We start from the raw sequence: 11,503 nt of genomic DNA, 5'->3' as shown, positions 1-11,503 counted from the left end.
CTCCAGTGGCTCTCCCCCACCCTCTTGCCCACACAACTCCTGACCCATTTCCTCAGGGCCAGCTTAAAACTGAAACTGCTCACTGTCTTTTTCACAGAAAACAACCAGTGCCAGGGATGTGAGGGAAGAGTGTCAGAAGAGAGCAACAGTACTGCCCATGATCCACTCAAAGATAGGCCAGGTGGAGATTCACAGAATTCAAATGAAAGGGCTGGTAGCTTCATAATGACATAGTCTAACTAAAACGGTGTAAATAGGAGCTGGGTAGGGAGGCCCATCTGAGGCTTTGCAAGACATCACTGGCCTGTGTCAGACCAAGAATAATCAACACCAGGAGAAGTACAGGGAGGACCAGGGAGGCAGTCTTGTGGAGTTTCTCAATGCTCCCAAGTTGGGATGTGGGGAAAGTCTAGAGGGCACCAAGAACCTCACTCATTTTGGCAGAAAAATTTATTCTAGTGTTGGGAAATCACAAAAATGCCACAGACACCGATGGGGGGATGCACAGTTTCACAAAGCACAGTGATCACAGACCATAGCGGTGGGGATCATGCTACTGACAGGGAAACTACAAAATCCAAAAGCAGGGGCAGTTGCCTTTCAGGAAGCAACTCTGTACCAGTCATCCAAACTTGACCTCAGGTCAGAAAACCTGGCGAGTTTCTCTAGCAGCTGAAAACACTGGGATGTCACATAAAAAGGACTTAAACCAAGCAGCTAAAGTGGGTAGGAAACTGCTCCAGAGCTCTCAGGAATTGAGGGCAGTACTGGGGACAGGTGGAATGATGCACAAGAAACAGCACCAAAGAGGTTTCCTGTTCCGCAGTCATTTGGTGAAAGGGAAGAAGATCCAGGAGGCAGTTGAAGGGAGCAAGAAAGGGTCCCAGAGGCGTCTCTGGAGGCTGGATCAGAATACAGAGCGCACTGAACACCAGTGATGAAACACAGCTCTGGACCCCAAACTGGGGAGGTGGTGGATGGGAGTGGATATGTCATTGACCGAGGGTGTTGGGTGGAAGAGCCTCACAGTAGTCTTCACAGGGCCATAGGGAAATACATGGCCACTGGGTCACAGAGGGCTCCTTCCAGCCTGGATGGGAAGGCACAGTCTCACAGAGGAGGTCCATTGACGTCTGGGTGGTAGAAGGCACAGAGGTTTTCATATCTACAATGGTCCTTTTTGGAAAAGTGTCAACAGACAGGGCAGTCAGATTTGTCTTCCATAACCTGGGGGCCATCCTTAGGAGGGCAGGTATTCTTGATAAGAGACCAGCTTTTGAGCCTTTGAGGGTTTCTCTGCTCTTTGTGAAAGCTCTCCCTAGAGAGACCCCCATGGCCTGGCCCCAGAAAAGGGGGTTCAGCACTGACCCCCCCCCCCACCAACCACAACCGTCTGGGCCAGACCTGGGGCCGAGGCCTCCCTGGATTGGGCCTTTGCCCTGGGGAGGATGTGGGAGACTCAGCAGTGGTGGAATCATCAGACCCCTTGATCCTGGAGGACCTCTGTGAAGAGCTGACTTGGGGTCACTAGGCTTTCCATTGGCCATGGGGGAGGGCCCAGAAGGCTGGGACTCTCATCTTCTATGGGACTCTCATCTTCCTCATCTCCAGTCTCTTCCCGCTCAGGCAGTGGTGGCTGCTGTGGCAGCGGCTGCTGTTGCTGATTCTGCTTCTTTCGTTTCGGCATCATGGCTGCAGCAATGGCTGCAGAGGGATTTGCAGGGCAGTGAGGAAGCCTAATATCTTCTTTAACTTCTTTTTTCAGTGTCCTATAATTTTCATTGTAGAAGTATTTCAACTCCCTGATTATAGTAATTCTCAATGTTTTTTTTTAGATTATTTTAAATGGTATAATTTTCCAGATTTCTTTCTCCATAGAATCAGTGTTGAAATGTGATAAATATATATATATATATATATATATATATATATATATATATATATATATTATGAATGTAAATTTATATCCTGCTACTTTGATGAATGAGCTTATCAGTTTATTGGGGTGTATCTGGAATTTAATGTCAAGAAGTTTTTATGTAATTTATTGCACTGACATTTGGGAAATAATATATTTCCCATTGTTATATATTCTTATTTGTTTGTTCCTTTTACCAATATGTAGTGTCATTCTTTCTCTTCAGCTTAATTTTTGTTTTGAAATCTGCTTTGAGAGATATGAGAATAGCTACTCCTGATTATTTTCAGACTCTATTTTCATGTACTATTTTTCATGTTTGTGGTTTCAAACATGTTTGACTTGCACATCAATTGATATGGATTTCCATTCTTTTTAATACTTATGTCTTTTTTGGTGTAATTATCTTTTTTGTTCTGGCACTTTTCTCTGTTCTTGATGTATGAATAGAAGACCAGGAGTGGACAATGAGGTCCTTCCTTATCTAATTGTTTCTCCTTGGGGCCTGGTTGTTGGTTTGGGGTTTTTCTCTCCTCTATTCTATGTATTGAGTTATTGTTGAGGCTTTCATGAAGCTTGATTGTGTGTGAAATGAGGTTGGCTGTTACTTGGAAGAGCTGTGTGTATTGCTCAACAGCAGGATCTGTACTGTATGAACTTGAAAGGTGCCAATAACTTTCCAGCCCTTATGAGAGAAAGGAGGAACCAGGAATTGCAACAAAATGGACAATTGATGTCAATCCTTAAAATAAATGTCCAATGTCTACTTTGACATCTATAACACTAATCACCACTTGTAAAGGAATTGTGAGGTCAGCACTTAATATCAGAATTAACAACAAACAACCATGAACTAGATTAGGCATTAAACAGCAGGTTTACATCATCTCTCTATAAATGATCACAACAAGAATGAGGTAGTACTTACATAGACATTATAAAACTTTATAATTTTATCATATTGTGGAATTACTGTTTCTTAGGTGAAGAGAAACTAGGATAGGAAGGCAAAAGAAATTTTGAAATATGTAAAAAATAAACATAGGAGAAGCAGAAGATAGGTGCCAGATGATGACTATTAAAAAAGAAGGTGTAAACATACCTAGGAGTAATAAAATAAAGATGGAGGAAAAAAGGAAAATGTGGCTATTAGTAGGGGAAGAGAGAGTGAAGAAGGAGCAATAAGAGGAATAGAGAACAAGGATTAAACAAAAACAAAAGGAAGAGCAAAACAACTTAAACACATGTAAAATATTAACCATGAAAGTCAAATCAATAAAATGATGTAAAGAGAACTAAATAAAATGAAAGTAACGTTATATGAAGTAATGTATGCATATGTATATATGTATCCATGTGTATATTGATACCTCTGCTAAATGATCTCAATATCTCTTTCTCTCTCCCTCTCTCTCTCTCTCTCTCTTTCTCTCGTACACACACACACCCAAACACACACAGACACACAGACACACACATGCAAACATGTGCAAGGTCACACATAATAGAAAAAGGTAAAAAATGAAATGAAATTTAAAAATAGAATTAAATAAAAGGCTTATTTCCACTGTGGTTGTTAAAATATTGGCAAGGACAAATTTTCATTCTATATATTTATTTTTGGGCTCTATAGCCCTTTAGTCTAGGGCTGGGGATAGACTGGGGAGTGCTAACAAGTGGTTACTCCCATTTTGGAGCTGGTACAGAGTTCTAAGTTGAAATTTCCTGTATTTGGGATGGATCTTGGCTCACCTTGGAAAAACTGTGACAGTGATATTTGAGATTTATTCCAAAATCCCTGCTGTGTATCTGGGTTTCCAGGGCCTCCTATAAATTTCTCTTTATTGTGTGTAATCTTAGCCTCTACATGTCTGACGTTCACCACCAGGCATGTGAATTACCCAGGAACAGACCTGGTGTGCAGAAGCTCCTGTCTGGCCATCTTCCTGGTAGCCTTGATGGGACACCAGCAACAAAGGGAACTCTCTCTTCTGAATATCCTGAGCCTGGATCACCTAAGGCACAATTCTCATTGCAACTGTGTCAATCACAATTGCCAAGGAACACGTCAGAGCCCACAAAATGCAACTGCTGGGTCAGTACAGCAACTTCCATTATGAGTTCCTAATCTCTTTCCTCTGCTTGCTGCTGCAGGGTTCTCATAAATGGTTCTTACTGATACCATGCTGTTTTTTGAGATCAGGTAGTGTGATGCAATGAGCATTGTTCTTACTGATCAGGCTTCTTTTTGACTATTCTGCATTTTTATTTTTGGACTGTTTTGCTAGTTCTTTGGAGAATATCATTGGTATTGTGACAAAAAAAATTGTATTAAATTTGTGTATTGTTTTTTTGTAATATGGCCATTTTGACAATATTTATTCTACCTATCCAAGAACATGGGACATCTTTCCATATTCTAAGATTTTTTTTTAATTTCTAGCTTCAGTTTTCTATCATTTTAATTGAAGAGCTTTTTCTCCTCATTAGTTAGAATTTCCCCCCAGTTTTTTAATTTTTTCTTGAGGTTCCTGTGAATGGAATTGTTTTCCTGATTTCTTTCTCAGCAATTTTATTATTGTAGTATATAAAAGCAGTTGAACTTTTGTAAAGCTGTCTACTTTTCTGACTACTTTTTTTTTTTTGTTCAACAAGTCTAGAAGTTTTCAGGTGGGTTTTTTGGTCTTCTAAATATAATTCATGCTGTCTGAAAACAGAGATAATTTGAGTTATTTTCCTATTTTTATCCCATTAATTTTATTCTCTTGCCTGATTGCTCTGGCTAGATTCAAGAATAATACTGAATAAAAATGAAGACACTGGGCATTCTTCTCTTGTTCCTGATTCTGAAACTTTAATATTTTCTTGTTCAGTGTGATATTTGACTTGGGTTTGACATATATAGATTTTATGATATTGAGAGAAGTTAATTCTGTCTCCAATTTCTTCAGTGTTGTTGACATAAATGTGTGCTGGATTTTTGTTACAGGCTTTTTTTACTTCAACCATTGAGATTATTATGTAATCATTATTATGTGATGATTGTTTCATGTAAAGATTTATAGTTAATGATTGTGCAAACTGAAGAAACCTTGCATTCCTGGAATAATGCCAACTTGATCATGCTGCATGATCTTAATATGTTTTTGAATGCACATCGCTAATATTTTATTCAGATATTTTGCATCTATTTTGCTCATGCATATTGTTCTGTAGTTATTTCTTCTTGATGTATTTTTATCTTGTATTCATATCAGGGTGATATTGGCTTCATAGACTCAATTTCAGAGTGTTCCCTCACTTTCCCTTTCTTGGAATAGTTTAAGGAGAATTGACATTTGCTCTTACTTACTGATCTGGTAGAATTCATCTGAGAGTCCATTCAGTCTTCAGCTTTTATTTGTTGGAAGGTATTTTATTGCTGTTTCTGTTGTGTTGCTTAATATCAGTGTATTTAGGTTTTCTATATCCTTATGGTTCAATTTTGGAGGGTCATGTGTGTCTAGAAATATTGTGAATATCTTCTAGATTTCACAGTTTATTAAAAATCTGTTTTCAAAACAGTCCCTAATGATATTTTGTATTGCAGAATGTCTGTAATGGTGATATCTACATTATCATTTCTAATTTTGTTGATTCGGATCATCTCTTTCTTCTGATTAGATTGTGCAAGGGCTTGTAAATATTGCTTATCTTTTCAAAAAAAATAACTTTTAGTGTATTGATCCTTTGTATTTTTCTCAATGTCATTAATATTTTTTCTAATCTTAATTATTTCTCCTCTTCTACTAATTTGGGAATTTGATTTTATTTTTGTTTTTGTTTTCTAGTAATGTAACACTAGATTATTCAGGTTCTTTCTGTTTTCATACTGTAGGACCTTAATCCTATAAATTATACTCTTAGAACTGGTTTTATGGTGTTCCAGAGATTTTGTTGCATTGTATCTCTACTCCCATTTGATTGTAGAAGTATTTTAATTTTATCTTCATTTTTTCTATAATCCATTTCTTCTTCAAAATTGCGTTTTTCAATATCCATTTGTTTATATGGTTTTTATAACTTTTCTTGCTACTGATATCAAAATTAATTCTGTTGTGATCTGATAAATGGAATGGGATTATACTGATTGTTGAGTATTTGCTAAGACTTGCTTTATGACCTGCAGGATGGTATCTTTTGGAGACAGTTTCATGAGAATAATATAAAAAAGGTAAATTCAGCTGTTCTTGAATGAAATATTCTAAAGATGACAGTTCCATTTTATTTATAGAATTTATAATGAAAACTGTCTGTATTGATTTTTATCCTAGATAAGCTATCTACCGGTGAGATGGCAGTGTTGAAACCATTCAGTGTTTTTGTATTGGGGTCTATCTGAGACTTTTATATAGTAAAATTATATAGTAATTTGCACTGACATTGTGGCATAAATATTTATTATGGCTATATTTTCTTGTCAGATGTATCATCTTATTCTACTATGAAGTGACTTTCCTTGTCTCTTCTCATTAAATTTTTATTTAAATTCACCTTGTTTGATATGAGAATAGTTACTCCTGCTTTGTTTTGGACTCCCTTTGCATACAAAGTTTTCCACCATTTTACTTTTAATCTATGAATGTCTTTGCAAATATTATGTCTTTTGCAAGCACTGTATAGATGAATCTTTTTTTTAAAATTTATTCTGACAGTCAATGTCTTTTAATTGGAGATTTGAGACTGTTTACATTCAGTTATTATGAATAAATATTTATCACTTCTTGTCATCTTAATTTGTTTTATATGTTAAATCTATCTTAATTTTCACTTGCATAACTAATCTCCTAGTAAGTTTCATCTAATCAGTACCTCTGAGGTTTCTTTTTGAGTTTTTCTATGTGTAACATTTCTTTCAGAATTTTATGTAGTATTGATTGTTTTAGTCAGCTTTTTCCCTGCTGTGACCAAAAGACCTGGCAAGAACAATGTGAAGTAGAAAAAAATGTATTTTGGTGCTCACAGTTTCAGAGGTCTCAATACGTAGATTGCTAACTGAATTCCTCAGGGCCCAAGGTGAAGCAGAACATTATGGTGGAAGAATGTGATAGAGGAACATTGGGGACACATAATATCTAAACCATAACATTCTGCCTCTGACTCCCAACAGCTCATACTTAACTCACAATGCCAAAATTTATTTAGTCTGTTTTCAAGAGTTTCCACAGTCTTTTAACATTTTAAGCATTTCCCAAATGTCCAAGTCCAAAGTCTGTTTGAAACTCAGAGCAAACTTTCACTGTGAGCTACTATAAAAATCAAAATCAAGTTACATACCTCCAATATATAAAGGTATATAGTAAACATTTCTGTTCAGATAAACAGAAGCATGGAAAGAAGGGATGGAACCAAAGTGAAACTAAAATCAGGCTTTGCAAAGTTCTGTAGCTCTATGTCCAGCATCTGGAGCATATTGCCTCCTGACATTCTCTCCAAAGGGCTTGTGTAGCTTTTCCCCTATGGTTTTCCTAGTTGCAGCCCCCATGTCCTCACTGTTGGCTTGTCTCTGCCCAATTCCTATAACTTTCTTAGTAAGGCATTCCACATTACTGGAATTTATTAGTCTCCACTGCAGTTTCCATTTCCTCCTAACATCTCCACACATTGCTCTATCAGGGGCTGCCTGCAGGGACTTCCCTAGACTTCCTTTGAAATCTTGGTGAAAATCTCCATGAACCCCTAACTCCAACATCCTGCAACCCTTCATAAACAGAACTGTGTGGTTGATGCCTCTAGTCCAATTACCTCCATCTTGAGCAGTAGCCAAACCTCCAGTGACCTCAGCTGCAGTAACCTGAGTGTATGGATGACTGAGTGTGGCAAAAATAACTTTCTAGCCTGCCCTGTGCAAATGGGTTTCTTTACTTTTATACCCTAGAGTCTGAGAAGGGTGAGGTCTTGTCAATTCCTGAGATACCCTCAAGACATATATTTTTATTGTCTATGAGCAAAGTCTTTAGCATTTCTTTAGTGGTCATAACGTCTTTAATAACCACACATTCTTTAGCCCAGGTTTTCCTCCCAGTTTTATGGCCGCACTGCAAATGTTAAAAAATATTTCTGCTTTGCTTTCTGCTTCTGATTATCTCAATAAATTTGAATAAAAGCTGTTAGCAATAGCCTTGTCACAGCCTGAATACTATGCTGCTTAGAAATTTCTTCTCCCTGATTAAGAAGTCCATCACTTTTGGGTTGGGGTTGTGACTCAGTGGTAGAGTGCTTGCCTGGCATATGTGAGGCACTGGATTTGATCCTCAGCACCACATAACTAAGTAACTAACTAACTAACTAAATAACTAAATAACTAAATAAATAAATAAAGTGTTTATCTACAACTAAAAAATGTATAAAAGGAAAAGGAGTCCACCACTTTTAGAATCAGCCTCACAGAAATTCTCAGGACAAGGGCAAAATGCAGACAACTTCTTAGTCATATATTACATAAATGGTCTCTAGTCCAACTTCCAATAGAGTCTTTCTCCTCTGAAAAATTCATGATTCCTGTATTTACTGTGCAGTTCTATTGGTATTCTGGTCTTCTGAGCTCCCACAAGAATAACCGATACCAATTGGGCAATTTTTCTAATCTCTACTTACAACATTCTAAAGCACTTCCAGATTTCATCTCTAAACTTCCTAAACTGCTCCCACAAATTCCAAAAAGCTCCAAAAACGTTACTAAATCACATTGTCAGTATAGTCTCAGCAATGACCCAACTTCTCAGTTAAAATTTCTGTATTAGTTAGGGTTTTACAGAGGAGCATATCAAACAATGTGTGTGTGTGTGTGTGTGTGTGTGTGTGTGTTTGTATGTGTGAAATTAGCCAACAGCATATATATATATATATATATATATATATATATGTATATATGATTATAAAAAGGGGATTTATTAGATTGAGTTACACAAACAGAAGCTGGATTGTTCCATAATGACTATTTGCAGACTGGAGAGCTGAAGGAATTAGCTGTGCAGTCCAAGAAGCTGAAACTTCAGAACAAGAGGGATCAATGATGCAGCCCGGTCTGGGACTGAAGGCTTAGTAAATCCCTGGAGACTCATTTGGTAGTCTGCCTTGGAAGAGTGAAGAAGCTGGAGCCTGATACCCTCAGGCATCACAGCAACAATCAAAAACCCATTCAAGAAGGATTGAGCTTGCATCTGCTGCTACTTCATCATTTTTCCAACCTTTTTATTCTGTCCAAGCCTCCAACCTATTGGTCCATGAGTCCCACATTTAGGATGAGTCACCACCTCAGTTTGCTCTCCCATATGCCAATCATTCCTAGAAACACTCTCACTTAGGCACCCAAAAGCCTCAATTTTAGGTGTTTTTTTAATCCAGTCAAGTTGACAATTCATATTAAACATTACAGTGGTTTAGTGGTCATGAATTATTTTACTCTATGCTTTTTGAAAAGTGTTTATTTATATCTCCTTCAATTCTGAAGGACAACATTGTTGAATATAGCATTCTTTGTTGGCAAGTGTTTTCTTTCATTGCTTGAAACCTCAGTGGACCATGTCAAGAGTTAGTTTCTTTAATCCTTTTCTCTTGACCTGTCTCCCCATTATATCCTTTGCTTTTGTTTTCCAAGTCCTCGTGGATTTTAGATCCAGGACTGGAAAGTCAGAAGTAACCCTTATTTTTTTTGCATCTGAATATGACCTGAGATATTAACTTGAGTATTTTAATATTTTATCCTCATTCTCTCTTAGGATTTCTGATTTTTGTGTGCTTTGGAGAGTTTGTGTGTGTGTGTGTGTGTGTGTGTGTGTGTGTGTGTGTTTTGTTTTGATTTATCCTTGTATTTTGTTGTTGTTGTTGTTATTTATCTGTCTGTTTGTTTTGTTTTGTTTTGTTTTCCTGCTTGGAATTACCTATGTTTTCTCAATGTGAATGTCCATCTCATTCCTAATTGTCAGAGGAAAGCAGGGAGCTGAAACTCTAAACCTTGGTTCTTGTGTTCCAATAAAAGAAGACTTAAAGTCATGCAAGAGAACTTTATTAAAAGTAAAAATGCGGTGAAGATAAAGTAAAGGAAAAGTGAGGCTTAAGCAAAAAGCACTCTCAAGGGAGAGAGTGGGCCATCTCCAAGCGGAAAATGAAAAAATGAGACAACACTGTCCCTAATTTTATTACTGTTTGAAGTTTACCAGGAGAACTGTAGACCTCCTTCTGTACTTTCTGCCAATAGGAGTTCAATTCCTCCTTTATGTTGTGCAGTGGATTTTTTGACCTTACTTAGTCCTCTCCAGAACACTCATTCATTGTGGCCTTTCTATTTAGGGGGCGCTGCATCTACAAGTCAATCCCATGTTAATGTGGGCACTGGAGTCAATAGCTAGTCAGAAGTTACCTTAGTGTTCCTGTGCTACTGATAAAGTATCCCTTACAAGACAAATGGAAACTCCTTTAGTCATAATTCCTAGCTTCACACCAACTTCAGTGAACCCTGTCAAGAGTTAGTTTCATGAATCCTTTTCTCTTGACATGTCTTCCCATTATATCCTTTGCTTCCGTTTATTTTCTACAAATTAATGACCACCCTTTGTTTTCTCACCTACTTTTGGAAATAATTTAAGGAAGGACCCTAAAGTAATTTAAAGAACACTGTGACTTTGCCTGCCTTTTACTACTCATTGCTAGCTACTACAGTAACATAACATTTAAATATTTTATGCTATTCTTTCACTAATAAAGATTCTTACTACAATTAGTCTGTGTCTTCATGGCCTCTTCAATTCTAATAACTCTAAGAGTGAAGTCCCTTAATGTTGTCCCAAAGGTCTTCTGAGCATGGTCTTTTATTCTTTTCTTTATTTCGGTGTACTTCTCTTAGCGTTCATAATTATATGCCCTGTATTTTGTGACCTGAAATTGTTTACTATGTACTCTAATCTGTCAGTGATACTTTTAAATAAAATTTTTACGTGATTTATTGTATCTTTAATTTCTGGGAGTTCTTATTGTTTTCTTTTTACAATGTCACTTTATTGAAATGGCCTTTCACCTGTGCTTTCTATCTAAATGAATTTCTTAGATTTTCTTTTAGTTCTTTAAGCTTTTTAAAAGGCAACATTTTTCAGTCTTTCTCTGTAATTTTGTCTCCTTCAATATTTATGGTTTCCTTTTAAAGGATTGTAAATCTTAGAGGGAGAGTTTTCTCCCAGTTCCTCATGCTTTCAGAGATCCTATATTTGCACATTTGCTCAGATAAATTATTTTTTCTTCTTTTATGTGGAATTTCTTTTGTAAGTAAATCTCTTTTGTAATAATCCATTGTTGTTATAATAATCCATTGTAAACTTCAACACATAGGCTCAGCTTAATTTATGTATTAGTTTCAACCACCAATGGCTCTTTGAAAAGAGAGAGTGCTAAAATAGTGATAGTTTTAAAGTAAATTGTATATCAACATATACTGTAATGTAATTACTAATGATATCTATAACCTCATTTAAATAAATGTGGCTGAGGAGTAATATAGTATAGGCTGAAAAGGATACTCATTAATTATTTTATACTACATTTAATTTGAAC

At 36.7% G+C, this 11,503-nt stretch overlaps 1 pseudogene; it reads right to left on the bottom strand.

Moving 5' to 3' along the window:
- Positions 1-1,110: 1,110 nt before the first annotated feature.
- LOC113177431 (proline-rich protein 3 pseudogene) lies at positions 1,111-1,687 on the bottom strand (annotated as a pseudogene).
- Positions 1,688-11,503: the final 9,816 nt, after the last annotated feature.

The sequence above is a fragment of the Urocitellus parryii genome, chromosome X (assembly GCF_045843805.1).
Source record: "Urocitellus parryii isolate mUroPar1 chromosome X, mUroPar1.hap1, whole genome shotgun sequence".
Classification (NCBI taxonomy): domain Eukaryota; kingdom Metazoa; phylum Chordata; class Mammalia; order Rodentia; family Sciuridae; genus Urocitellus; species Urocitellus parryii.
This window is presented reverse-complemented; position numbering and strand designations above follow the sequence as displayed.